Source organism: Protopterus annectens, chromosome 9.part0 (assembly GCF_019279795.1).
Source record: "Protopterus annectens isolate FY-2018-M chromosome 9.part0, PAN1.0, whole genome shotgun sequence".
Taxonomy (NCBI): Eukaryota; Metazoa; Chordata; order Ceratodontiformes; family Protopteridae; genus Protopterus; species Protopterus annectens.
This window is the reverse complement of record NC_056743.1, coordinates 437369770-437384056: the sequence shown is the minus strand read 5'-3', so window position 1 is coordinate 437384056 and position 14287 is coordinate 437369770. Positions and strand designations below refer to the sequence as shown.

The following is a 14287-nucleotide window of genomic DNA, read 5'->3' as shown; positions in this document are numbered from 1 at the left end:
TTCCAAGCTATACCCATGCAGCAGCCTGCAAGGGCATAGACTGGTGCAAACACTTCCCTTCCACATGGGAAGGCACAGTAAGCCGTCATGTTAGCCACTGGAAAAGGGGTTAAGTTATACAATGTAAAAAAAAAAAAAAAACCCTCAGGGCTGCCAAAAACGACTAACTCCAGTGAAGGGGGAAGAATGGCAAGCAGTGACAGTCATTGTAACACATTTCTAAGTTACAATTTCTTTTTTGTTTTAATTTACCTTTTTTAACACCTTTATTGAATTATCACTTAAGACAAAGGCAAACACACTTCTATAAAATAAAACAACGTTAACATGTTCATGGTTGCAAACATTATATATCACATGTATTCTTTTTTAGACTTCCGCGGTGGTGCAGTGGTAGCGTTGTTGTCTCACAGCAAGAGGTTCTCCCTTCCTGGCTAGAGTGCGGGGAATGCCTTCTGTGTGTTGTCTGCATGTCCTCCCCGCAGTTGGGTGGGCGTTCAAAAGACATGCGTAAATGGGCATGCCTTCGTTGAAGGTTGAACGTCGAGCTGGCACCTCGGCGTTTGTGAAAATCTACTGCCAATCATTAGCGGACCGGAGTTCTGCTGTGGCGACCCCTAACCGGGAAAAGCTGAAAGACAACAACAACAACATTGTCAATCCAGCATTATATAGCTTGATCAAGTCTTGCCTTCCCTTAAACCTTACTCCTCCTCCAAAATATTACTCTGCATGTATTCCTCCCCAAAATTCATTTTTTTATGTAATTAGTCATATCCTTTTTTAAAGGTCCCACTTCCAGTACTTTAATTTCTATTACAATATTCACTACTTCAAATACAGTTGGTTTAGACTATGATTTCCATTCTCTAGGAATTTTTTTTTTTTGGGCAGCCAACACAATTAAACTTAACAAGGCCTTACTATGTCTAGGCAATTCAGATCCCATGTCCCAGCTCAAAAAATGCATTTCCTTAAGTAACACCCATTTGCTCACCAAATATTTGACAGAGTACTCTGCAAGGAATTTTTAAAGTCTGCCAACTCATTATAATGCCAAAAAAAGAAGTTATGTACTTCCCATAACGTTCCATGTTTATAGTCCATCTCACCAACATTCTTGCTGGATGGGTTCCGACTCGGCCGATACTAAACCTCGAGAGAAGGTTAACCCCTATCCCATAGTGCCTCACGGCAATTCCCCAGATCTTGTTTGCAAGAAAGTAATAGGTACATAACACACAGTAAACTATCAATAACTATGCACATTCCTACAGAACGCTGTGTATTACTATCCATGCTGGGTGGACGGACAACTACAACCAGGTCAGACAGCATAATGTGTAGTCCACCAGTTCCTTCAGGAAACAGGAAGGGGGAAGGTGGGTGGGATGCAAGAATGTAGGCGAGATGGACTACAAACATGGAACGTTATGGTAAGTACATAACTTCTTTATGTTATGTATCCCTATCTCGCCATAATTCTTGCCGGATGGGACAGCATCCCTAGCACCTTTATCCTGGGTGGCTCAAGCGAAGAGACTCTTCAGCACAGTGGACCCAAAGGATGACCTGTCCCAGGAGGCCAAATCCAATTTGTAATGAGTGAGAAAGGTATGAGGTCTTGCCCAAGTAGCTGCTGCACAAATGGTATCAATTAGGAGCCTAGATCTAAAGGCATATGAAGTTGATACTGCTCTTGTTGAATGGCCTTTTACTTTGGCTGGTAATTGGTAATTGGTAATTTTTGTAAGCAAAAGAAATGCAGTCTGAAAGCCAATTAGACAGGGTGACCTTAGAAACAAGCAAGCCTTTATTTTTGTCTGAAAAGGAAACAAATAATCGGTCTGATTTTCTAAATTCTTTAGTCCTGTGCAGGTAAAACCTCAGAATTCTGTGGACATTCAATTGTAGTCTTTATTCTGATTTATTAGTATGATTTGGGAAGAAAACGGGTAGTTCAATAGTTGTGTTGAGATTATGCTCTGAACATACCTTAGGAAGAAAGGAAGGATTAGTTCTAAGTGAGACTCTATCCTTGTGGAAAACAATGTAAGGAGGTTGAATGGTGAGGGCTTGCAATTCTGAAACTCTCCTAGCAAAAGTTATAGCCACTAAGAACAATGTTTTCCAAGACAATAATTTCAGATCTGATGAAGAAGAGGGTTCAAAGGGGGAAGAAATTAAAGATGTAAAAACTAGGTTTAGGTCCCAGGGCTCCGGTGGTTGTCTGATTGGAGGTCTGAGAAGGAGGACTCCTTTCAAAAAGGTTTTGCATAAAGAGTGGGACATGACTGGATTTCTCATGTAGCCAAAATGGTAATTTGAGATGGCAGCTAAATGAACTCTAACAGTAGTAGCTGTAGCTCCTTCATGAAAAATGGATGCCAGGAAGGACAGGATAGACTCTATAGGAGTGGAGTAAGGATCTATGCCTTGGTTTGCTGCCCAAATAGAGAACCTTTTCCATTTGCTGGAATATAATTTCCTTTTGGAAGGTTTGTGTGAAGAAATCAGAATGTGTTTGACTGTAGGGGAAAGAGAAACACACCTGGCTATTTGTGGAACTGGAGCAGCTGTACTGTCAATTTCAGGGTTTGGATAGTAGGATGGAACTGCCCTGATTGATGAATCAGGAGGTCTGGAGATGGTTCCAGAATCCATGGTTCCTCCAAGAGACAGGACTACAGGAAGGGAGGCCAGTAAGGGGCAATGAGGATCAGGGTACCAACAGTTTTGCTTTCTGAATCACTTTTGGAATGAGAGGAAAAGGTGGAAAGGCATAAAGGAGTCCCGGAGGCCAACTGTGGACCAGAGCATCCCTGGGTGACACCCCCAGATAGGGAATTAGGCCAAAGTAGCTGCCACATTTGATGTTCATGTACATGGCGAATAGGCCGCAGCAAGGCTGGCCCCATTTCCGAAAAATCTCTTTCACTACTTCTGAATTCAGGGACCACTCGTGAGGCATAAGAATTGCTCGACTGAGTTTGTCCGCTATCACACTGGACTTCCCCAGGATGTGCATTACTACCAAAAAGCGATGAGTGTCCATCGTCCATTTCCATACTCTTAAAGCCTCTCAACAAAGTGGGTAAGATTTGGTTCCCCCTTGCTTGTTTATGTACCACACTACAGACATGTTGTCTGATTGAATCGCAATTGCCACTGTGGGAAGAGAACTGTGAAGTGCTTGTAATGCGTACAGCACTGCTCTCATCTGCAGAACATTTATGTGCAAGTGGTTCTCGTGATCCTGCCAAGTACCTTGGACTGTCATTCCCAGATAATGTCCCCCCGCCCCCTATCTGGGAGGCGTCTGTGGTCAAAACTGCATTTTCTTGAGGGGGGAGCAAGTGGGCGACCTAAATGAAATTGATCCGTATGTAACCACCATGTTAGATCCTTCATGCAGGAGTTTGTGATGAGTATTTCGTGAGACAGGGGGAGATCCTGCATTGCCCACTGGGCAAATAGTAGCCACTGAAGTACTCTTATGTGCAGACAGGCTAGGGGAACTAAGAGAATGGTGGAAGCCATAGTCCCTAGGACCTGAAGGACTATCTGGGCCTGTACTTTGTCTCTCTTCAGCAAGAATCTGACTTGATCATGTAAAGAATCTATCCTTTCTGGTGTCAGTTTTGCCATCATGGTGGTTGAGTCTATTTCTGAGCCTAAGAATACAATGTGCTGCAATGGAGATAAGGCTGATTTTTTTAGGTTTATTGTAATGCTTAATGTGGTGCACATGCATAGAGTCTTGTCCCTGGTTCTGATTAGTTGGTGCTTGGTGGCAGGACTGAGGAGGAAGTCACCTAGGTACGGAAACACCTGGAATCCATGACGTCTCAGGTGAGCCATTACCACTGCCATGCATTTAGTGAACACTCTGGGGGCTGTTGTGAGGTCAAACGGCAGTGTTCGAAATTGAAAATGACTGGCTCCCAGTCGAAAGTGTAGGTGGCTTCTGGAGCACCTGTCCATTTTGATGTGGTAGTATGTGTCCTGAAGATCTATTGAGCACATCCAATTGTCTTTCTCGATAAAGGGAAATATCGACTGCAGAGTGATCATTCGGAACTTCGATTTCTTTACAGACTTGTTGAGTTTGCTGAGATCTAGAACTGATCTGCAGTCCCGTCTTTTTTGGAACTAAAAAGAATTGTGAGTAAGTTCTGGATCCTATTTGCTCTGTGAGGACTTCTTGGATGTCTCTTTTTTGCAGCAACGGTCTAGTTAAATGGGTGGCACTTCTGGTAGAGACCAGTTTACTGGGGGATCAGAAACAAAGAGAATAAGGTAACCTCTGAATATTATGGTTTGTACCAAATAATCTTGGGAAATGTTTAGCCAGGCGCTTGGGTACAGTGAAAAATTACCCCCGACTGCCTCCAGAGACAGACAAGTCAGGCAACCCATCAGGGGCGATGGAAGGGACGATCAGAGAAAGTTTCTCTATCTCCCTGATGTTGCGGACCTCCTCTGCCACAGGGATGGCATCTTCCATTATATCCTCCCCCCCCCTCTGCCTCTAGAGGAGAGTTGACCTTGTGCCTGAGGGAAACCTTTTTGGGATTTATGGAACCACATTTTCCCTCCTGTTTGATCCTTGGGATAGGGTCTAGAAGTAAGAGAGAAATGGACTCCAATGGCAGATAAGGTTTTCCCTTCCTGCTCACACCTGGTCAAAGTCTCTTATCTGTGGTCCAAAAATAATTGAACCATCAAAGGGGACATTGGTAAAGGAAGACTTAAAGGATTCTGTGAAGTTACACAGACGCATCCAGAAATGTCTTCTAAGAGAAATTCCTGCTGCGGCTGCCCTGCTCGCTCCGTCCACTGCAAAGGAATTCAGTCTCATGGACGAGTTAGCTATCAATGTAAGGGTGGAGAGCTGCGCAGATACCTTGTCCGTGGATCCTGAAGCTACTGAACCCTGAAGGGAGTATCCCAACTCTTTCAGGAGATCCCTTTGAAGTCTAGTAAAATGGGACAGGTAATTCAGCAATCTTAAAGTAAATGCTGCTGAAGAGAAGGTACGCTTTCCATACCTATCCATCATCCTGGACTCCTTATTAGGAAGATGGATATTAGTTGTAAGTTTTTGAAGATGTCTCAGGCAACTCCTTTTTCGTGGCCGCTGCTACCACCATAGCATCAACAGGAACTGCCTTAGAAAGAAAAGACATATCTTCTGCAGCAGTCATAAATATGTTTGGCCTCCTCTGGACAGGTCCACTGTGTCCAGGGAGGTCCAGGCTTTCCGGGATATGACCCCCAAGAGCTGGTCATAAGGCGTTGTCACCCAGGAGGTGGAAGATCGGGAACCAAAGGCCTCAAGGTACACTGATTTGTCCTCAGTAGGGTTAGAGGTCTTCCAATCACCCCTCTGTCTAAGGATTTCAAGATGTCAGAAAAGGAGACATCCTCAGAGGGGGATCTAGGGGACCCTTCTGACTCATCCAAATCAGTGTCTGACGTGACAGACTCAGGTGAGTCAATGTGCTTCCTCTTACAAAGTCTCTTCTGAGGAAGCTCTCCAGTGGAATAATCTGGGGAGGTCTCGGAAGAAGGAACACCTCCAATGGGGGCTGCTTGAGTCTCTGGTTCCCTACGCTGAGGGGGTGGCGGGGCAGAAGAGGTTGCTGTTGGCTGCTGGTGATAAATTGGGTCCAAAGGTACGGCTTTGGCACTGGACAAAGCTTTCTCTATTGCTTCAAAGGCCTTTCCACCCCACTCTGAACACGACCTCCGTTCTGAGGAGACGGAAGGTCGGCTCCGAGCAGTAGGGACAGGTTCCAAAGCAGATGTGGGAACAGAGCTCAGTCGAGCCGAAGCACCGAGAGGGAGGGTCAGTTACGAAGAAAAAACGGGGTGACTATCCCTCTCAGAGTCAACTCAAGAGCGTCAGCTCTCAGATCCCTCTGCTCCAGACTGAGCTGCTGAGGATAGAGTTATCGGTTCCGAGGAAGCATGAAGAATTCTCAGAACCGAAGGATCCAACATAGAAGAACGTGAAGTGTTTGGCTCCGTGAGCGAAGCGGTCAGAGGAGAAGCAGTAGTCTGTAAATGGGGTGGCTCCGAACAGCTAACTTTTTAGCCAGAGCCGGGTCACAAAGCAACCTCTTCACCACCCGCTCGATGTCTTCAACTGAAAGTGTCCTGGAGGAACGAGTGGAGACAGAAGGAGATCTCCTCCTTTCTAATGTAGGAGACCTCAATGCTGGTGAAACAGGGTCGATAAATGGTGATTGTCTCGATACCGAAGGTTGCCTTGGCACCGAAGAAACTGATGGCACACAGACAGAAGAAGCGGAATTGGAGCCAGAACTCCTTGGCTCCATTGCTTTAGACTTTTTAGACGGCTCCAAAGCTGGAACTAGAGATTTTCTCTTCAGTTTTGGGAGCTGTCTGACCAAGTTCCAGCTGTTCCAGGAAGGAACTAGTCATAAGACCACTGTCTATTAATTTATGGTTCCTCTCATTAAGAACCCTAGTACTGAAGGCATGGCAAAAGGTACAGGGCTCTTGTAAGTGAGCCTCTCCCAGACAGTAGACACAGCTTGTGTGACTGTCAGTCAATGACATCTTTTGTGAACACTTGTCACAATTCTTAAACCTCGTCGGGCAGTGTTTCTTATGTTCTCTGTCTTTCTCTTTGGACATGCTGACAAGAAAACAAGGCTAACAACAACACTCACTATAGTAAAGATATGAAGAGAAGAAAGAGGTTTTTTTTTCTTAAAGACTAGCACTCAGGGTGGAAAGGAACTCTAATTTAAATGGGCAACTACTGTCCTCTAACTAAAACGGGCCATACAATCTTAAAAGGGTGGAATAGGGGATCAAGCCCTCAATAACAATCACACAGGTAATAACTAACAACTATTAAAGGTAGAAAGAGAAGAAAAAGGATGAAAAATAAGATTTATCGAAAAATCTACTTAGCCAAAGAGCCAATAAAGAGACAACCTCAAAGCTTTCACAGCAAACGAGATCTGGGGAATTGCCGTGAGGCACCATGGGATAGGGGTTAGCCTCGAGCTAGTAAAAGCTCTCGAGCTTTAGTACCGGCCGAGTCGGAGCGGATTCCCATCCAGCAAGAATTACGGCAAGATAGGACTACATAACATCATATGTTCCCAGTTACCTCTTTCTTCCCCATCACACCTCCAATGTTTGCAGTCTTCCTGAGGAAAAATTCTTTGGAGTCTGCTTGGGGTATAAAAGAAAACATACGCAAACACTTCCAAGCAACAATCCTAAATCTTCTAGACTTTGTTGAATATTTGGGAGCCATACATAAGTTCTCCAATTGTTTCCCCGTGAATTGCTTATCTAATTTTTCTTCCCAATCTTTTCTAACCTCCCCAGATTGATTCCTATAATTATCAAGCAATATTTTATATACCCTACAAATTATCCCATTTTTTTTAACAGGAGCTTCTGTTCCAGATTCAACTAAAAACTCTACCAGAGCAGGTCTTTCACTTAGGATTCCACAATCCCTTTCTCTCTGCCTACAATCTGATATCCGTCCCTGATAGGGAAGGTAGTCCCTAGTCTGCAGGCCAAATGTCTGTTTGTCCTCTTCCCACTCTATTACTTTTCCCTCTCTAGATATTTGCTCCTGATACGTTTGTTCCTTTGCCAGTTTTCTTCAGTAAATTCCTGCCCCCTCTTGCTTAATTTCTATACACGCAATTGCAGTTATCCCTATTATCAGAATCCATTTTCCTAATTCTCATGTTGGCTTAGATATTAAAATGCTTTCTGCTACTTTATGAATATAATATTCCTTTTTTTGAATTTCTCCAAATCTTCTGGGTTTCCAATACCATTACAGGAATGGACCCCATTCCTAAGTCAAAGTATGGTTAAAGGTCATGTAATTAGTATTGTTTCAGTCTTTGATGTCAGCCAGATGTGCTCTGCACAGCACCTGCAATGTGCCTTCTGCAATTCGTACGAGGTTACATGTATTGGTAAAGAACAGTTGTGTACACTTACCATAAATGTAGATGTTCGAGTGTATTGACTGTTGCAGTCATTACATTTGGGTAATCTGTTGGCAGGTTGCCCTCAGTCGGCCTGATTAACAAAGTCTTGGGTCCTGCATCGGTTGCTGTCCCTTCTTCCATGACGTCAGGTCGTCAGGGGTATAAAACATGCAGCCGATGCCATTACATCAGTTGTTCTTGCCCCAGATGTCAGGTATATATATATATATATATATATATATATATATATATATATATATATATATATATATATATAATTTAAAACACAAAAAATATACCTCCAAACAAAAGCAAACACATCAACAAGGCTTTTAAGCATAGCAAAAGAAAGTAGAGGTATAGTAAGAGAAAAACAGAGGGCTGGAGGGTGGGTAACCAGGACTGCAACAGTGAATACACTCGAACATCTACATTTATGGTAAGTGTACACAACTGTACTATGTTCTTCGTGTTTCACTGTTGCAGTCATTACATTTGGGTAGATTCCCAAAGCTAAGGTTGGGAGGATGGATTTATACAGCATTAGGACCAGCTATAAGGCCCTGCAGGACAGCAGTGGCAAAGCCAGCTCTCGATTTAGAGAAGAAAGGTAAGTGGTAATGCTTGGCTTGGTATGAACTGAGCTCCAGGTAGCAGCTTCTAGAATGTCTCTGGTAGGAACACCTCTGAGAAAGGCAGTAGACATAGATGCAGTCCTGGTGGAATGAGATCTGATCCCCTGGGGGATAGTTTTACTACAGTGCATATAGCAGAAATTAATACAATGGCTTATCCATTTGGAAATAGTCTGCTTTGAAATGGCCTTTCCCTCTGCCCCTGCAGCAAATGCCACCAGTAGTTGTTCAGATTTTCTTAGAGGATTTTGTCCTGTTTAAGTAAAATCTAAGTTGTCTGTGTACATCCAATGAATGCAGAATTTGCTCCCCCTTGTTCTGTGGATTGGGAAAGAAAGTTGGCAAATGAATGGTCTGGTTAAGAGCCACACTGGATACCACCTTAGGCATGAAGGATGGATTGCTCCTGACAGACACCCTGTCCGCATGAAAAACAATGAAAGGCTCCACTGCCATATGAGCCTGTAATTCAGAAATCCTTCAAGCTGAAGTGACTGCTAAAAGGAAAGCTGTTTTCCAGGAGAGAAATTTTAAGTCTGCAGTAGCAGCTGGCTCGAAAGGAGGGAGGGTGAGTTTTTCCAATACAAAATTGAGGTCCCAGGCAGAGGTTGGAGCTCTCCTGGGTGGTCTTACGTTTTTGGTCCCTCTGAGATACTGCTTTAGCAGAGGATGAGAGAAGAGAGGATGTTCTGTGTTGTAATGAGCTGAAATGGCAGAGGCATGGATTTTTATGGAGGAAAAGGACAGGCCCTTGTGAAGCATCTCAGTTAAGTATTGTAAAATCTGAGGAATACTGGGCGCTGATGTGCTTATTCCTTGTGCTTGGTTCCAGGCACAGAATTTTTTCCATTTGTCAGCATAAGAATTTCTAGTACTAGGCCTTCTCACCTCCAAAATGACATCCATCACAGGTTTGCTGAGGGATGCTAAAGGTGAATTTAGGTGATTAGCCACGCTGCAAGATTCAAAGTTTGAAGCTGAATGTGCAAAATTTGGTTGTTCTGCTGAGACAGTAAGTAAGGGGTTTGAGGCAAGTGCCACGGTGGAAGGTGTGACATATTGCGCAGGAGTGGGTACCAGTGCTGGCGAGGCCAGTCTGGAACAATCAGAATAATTTTTGGTTTGTCCTGTTTGACTTTTAGCAGAACTTTGGAGAGCAGAGGCATAAGGGGAAAAGCATAGACTGAAAGTTTTTTCCAGCTGAATAATAGAGCATCCAATTTCTAAGCTTTTTTGTGTTGAGTTCTTGTGCAGAATTTGTCCAACTGATAGTTCTGGGGTGAGGCAAAAAGATCTATGTCTGGACTCCCCCATTTGTGTGTCAACATGTTGAAAATCTGTGGTTCCAGTTTCCATTCGTGTGGGTCCATGAGATTTCTGCTTAGTTCGTCTGCCAGAGTATTCAGCTTTCCTGGCAGGAATTGAGCTTGTAGTTGTACTTGATAGCTCAAGGCCATGTTTCACAATGCCATGGCTAGTCTGCATAGAGGGTAGGAATGTGTACCCCCCTACTTGTTTATGTACCACATAACTGTGGTGTTGTTTGTCTTTATTATTAATTGTCCTTGATGGAGGCAGTCCTTGAAGGCTGTCTGTGCAGCTAGCATCTTTTTCTGATTGATATGAAGGTGCATTTGATTTGGGATCCATTTGTCCTGAATGCACTTCCCTGCCAGATGAGCCCCCCAAGCATAGTCTGATGCGTCTGTAGTTAGGGTTTGGGCGGCAGGGGGTGGAGTGAATAGCAATCCCTTGTTTTGGTGGCAGGCCTCTGCCCACCATAGGAACTCTAGTTTCAGGCAAGATATGATAGGAATCATTGTTTCCAGGCTGTGACAATGTTGACTCCATAAACTTTTTAAGTACCACTGAAGTTTCCTCATATGCAGAATTAGAAGAATGCAGGAGGCCATGAACCCCAAGGCTTGCAGAATTTGTCTTGCAGATAGCAGGGTTTTTGTGGCCACCTGTTTGAAGTAAGTCACCAATTGAATTTGCTTTTCTGGCGTAAGGTAAGCCATCTGGGCAGTTGTATTCAAGCTTGCACCCAGGAATGTAATTTTTTGAGAGGGTACCAGTTGTGATTTCCTTTCGTTTACTGTGTACCCTAGACAAGTTAGAACCCTTTTTACAAACGCCAGATGCTTTAGAAGAATGTCCTTGTTTTCTGCCTGAATTAGACAATCGTCCAGATACAGATATATTTGAATATTTCTTTGCCTGCAAAATGCAATTACTGTAGCCAGGCACTTTGTGAAGACCCTGGGTGCAGTAGATAAGCCAAAGAGAAGAGCAGTGTAGAGAACTGGTAATGCAAATAAGCCTGCTTTGAAGCAGAGGTATCTTCTGCAAGATTCCCTGATTGGGATATGCAGGTAAGCCTCTTTTAAGTCTAGAGCTACCAACCAGGCATCTTTGCCTAGCATAGGAAGTAACTGTTGAAGAGTCAGCATCTTGAATCTTGGAATGTCCAAAAATGTGTTTAGAGTAGATAAGTCCAGAACTGGACACCATGATTTGTCTTTTCTGGGTACCAGGAAAAGTCTTGAATAGAAACCTTGTCCCTTTTCCTCTTCTGGTACTGGCTGAATAGCCCCCATGTTCATGAGGGACAGAACTTGTTTCTGGGCCTCTGCCCACTGATTTGGGGACAGGTCTGGCCATTCGTTTGGAATTGGCAACGTGTGTAAATGAAATCTGTATCCCTGGGATACTATATTTAAAACCCATTTGTCCTGGGTTATAAGTTGCCAGTTTCTTGCATGAAGTGCCAGCTTTCCCCCCAAAGGGGTGGCTAAAAGATAAGTGCTTGGTGAGTGCAAAAGGAAGTCATTGAGACTGCTTACCAAAGGGAGGCCCCTTGCTGGTTCCAGATTTGGAGGTGGAGGCACCCCATTGTTTTGTTCTAAAGGTCCCTTGTGACTGAAACCTGGAGCCTTTGGAATGTCTGGGTTTGACTTGAGTGGTACTCAAAGAAAAGTACAGTTTTGTACCTACCATAAATGTAGATGTTCGAGTGGTTATGATGCTGCAGTCATCACACTTGGGTAGAGTCCCAAAGCTATGGTTGGGTGGTAGGAACTAAACTGGGTTAGGTGCAGCTAAGATGCCCTGCAGAACTGCAGTGGCAAACCCAGCTCTGGTTTTTGAGTACAGAGGAAGGTGGTAATGCTTGGTGAATGTGTGCACTGAACTCCAGGTAGCTGCCTCCAGAATGTCCTTGGTTGGGACTCCTCGGAGGAAGGCTGCTGAGGTTGCTGTAGTCCTGGTAGAGTGAGATCTAATACTAACAGGCACTGCTTTCCCATAGTGTGAGTAGCAAAAGCGGATGCAATGTGCTATCCATTTGGAGATGGTCTGTTTTGAAATAGCCTTTCCTTCTGAGTCTGGTGCATAGGACACAAGGAGTTGGTCAGATTTTCTGAAGGCCTTAGTCCTGTCCAAATAGTAACGTAACTGTCTGTGAATGTCCAAAGAGTGAAGGAGTCCTTCTCCTTTATTCTGTGGGTTTGGATAAAAGGTGGGCAAGTGTATGGTCTGATTGAGAGCCACGCTGGATATTACCTTTGGCATGAAGGAAGGGTTGATGCGTAAAGATACTCTGTCCTGATGGAAAATGATGAAAGGTTCCACTGCCATAACAGCCTGCAGTTCTGAGACTCTGCGTGCTGAGGTGATAGCCAGCAGCACGGCTGTTTTCCGTGACAAATATTGAAGCTCTGCTGAAAAGGCTGGTTCGAAAGGAGGAAGTGTTAATTTTTCCAGCACAAAATTTAGATCCCAAGTTGGAGTTGGTGGTTTTCTGGGGGGTCTTATATTTTTTGCCCCTCTGAGAAACTGTCTTAGCAAAGGATGAGAGAAAATGGGAGGAACCGTATCATAATGAGCTGAAATGGCTGAAGCATGGATCTTTATGGATGAGAATGAAAGGCCTTTGTGTAGCATCTCAGCTAGATATTGGAGTATGTGCGGAATATTTGGGATGCCAGGATTTAGGTTTCTGGCCTGGCTCCATACACAAGATCTTTTCCATTTGTCTGAGTAAGTTTTTCTGGTGCTGGGTCTCCTGGCCTCCAAAATGAAATTTTGGACGTCTTTTGAGAGAAGTGTTGTTTGATAATTTAAGGTATTTTCCATGCAGCTAGATTTAAGGTCCTTAGTTGACTGTGAAGGATCTGAGACTTAATGAGACCCTGCGAGAAAGCATCCCAATCTGATGGAGGTGTGGAAGGAATGGTGAAATGCCTAGTCTTCTGCTTCTTCTTAACATGCTTCTCTTATTGAGAAGAATGGGCGGACAAAGACCTTATGTCTGACATTTCCCTAGACTAAAGGGCAGGAACGGTTCCAGAGTCTTCCAAAATAATAACCCGCAGTTCCCCCAAGTAATCTGAACCAGACATCTGCATAACCTCGGATGTGCTAGGATCCCCACTCCTGACGGCTTCCATTGTGGCACCCACCAAAGAAGTGGACCCTGCCTCTGAACACACTGCTAGGTTTTCACCAACCACAAAGGGTACATTGGAGGGAGAAGGTGCAGCCAAAGAGGATTCGGGCCTAGATTTATTGACCTTCCTCTTCACAGACTGCTCAGAAGAACTGCCGGAACCCTCCATCACATTCCTAGCTGGAAGTTTGAGTCTCTTGTTTTCTAAATAGAGATTTAAAGCTGACAGATGACTACACAAACATCTTAGGTAAAAAGGCCTGACGGAACAAGAGCGATGGTCGTGAGTAGGCCCTAAACAAAACAAACAAAGCTTGTGACTATCCTTGTTTGGAATTTGCCTTCCACACCTACACTTGCTCTTCCTGGATGACATTAACAACAATAAGAGGCAGTAGCAACAAATTAAATTCCAAATGTAGTACTTATCTGAAGGTGAAAGGCAAAACTGGCAATATCCAACGGCAGACCGACCGTACAGGTCAACCTTTCTAAATGGCGGCAAAAAAGTTCTGAAGATTGTATGCACAGACGTCCCTTTTATGGCTGACGTTCTCTGTACCTTTGTGCGATGTCCCACGTACAGGCAGTGGTTTAAGCTTTTGTATACAAGCAGGATGTCAGTTCGTTGGGAGGAATACAACTTATATGTAAAGAATACTGCAATAATGAATAGAAGGATATCTTCTCTCATCTCATTTTTAAGTCCAGGTATTTCAACAAAGTTCGGAAACATCAAAATCCATAATCTTACATTATCTAGGTTTAAAATCTATTTCCATCTCCAGTATTGTCTTCAATTTCTGTCTACCTAATTCAGTAGTCATTAGGACCACCTCATTTTATTTTGCATTGTTCTTACTGTATCCATCTCAACTACTCCTGGCCATGTTGCCAAGACAATTTTCTCTGATCTCTAATTTTCCTCACATAGTGTTGCAAACTAAACTTGACTGTGCCTTTAAATACCACTCCTTTTAAGCAAAAAAAAAATCTTTATTAAATTATCACTTATGACATAGGCAATCATACATTTATATAAATGAAAACAAACCACAATGACACAATCCCAGTTGCAAGCATTTTACATCACAAACCATACTGACATAATCAAAGTTGCAAATATTATACATCATTTATAGTCTACCCAACACTGTCAGTTTGTTTTAATGTCTCTAACACACATAACATTCACTGAAAAG

General features: G+C 43.6%; 1 protein-coding gene across 2 annotated transcripts in view; it reads right to left on the bottom strand.

Annotated features, from left to right (window-relative positions):
* Positions 1-14287, bottom strand: part of POLB (DNA polymerase beta) — a 3382694-nt gene that overhangs the window by 1915226 nt on the left and 1453181 nt on the right. The window lies entirely within an intron of this gene.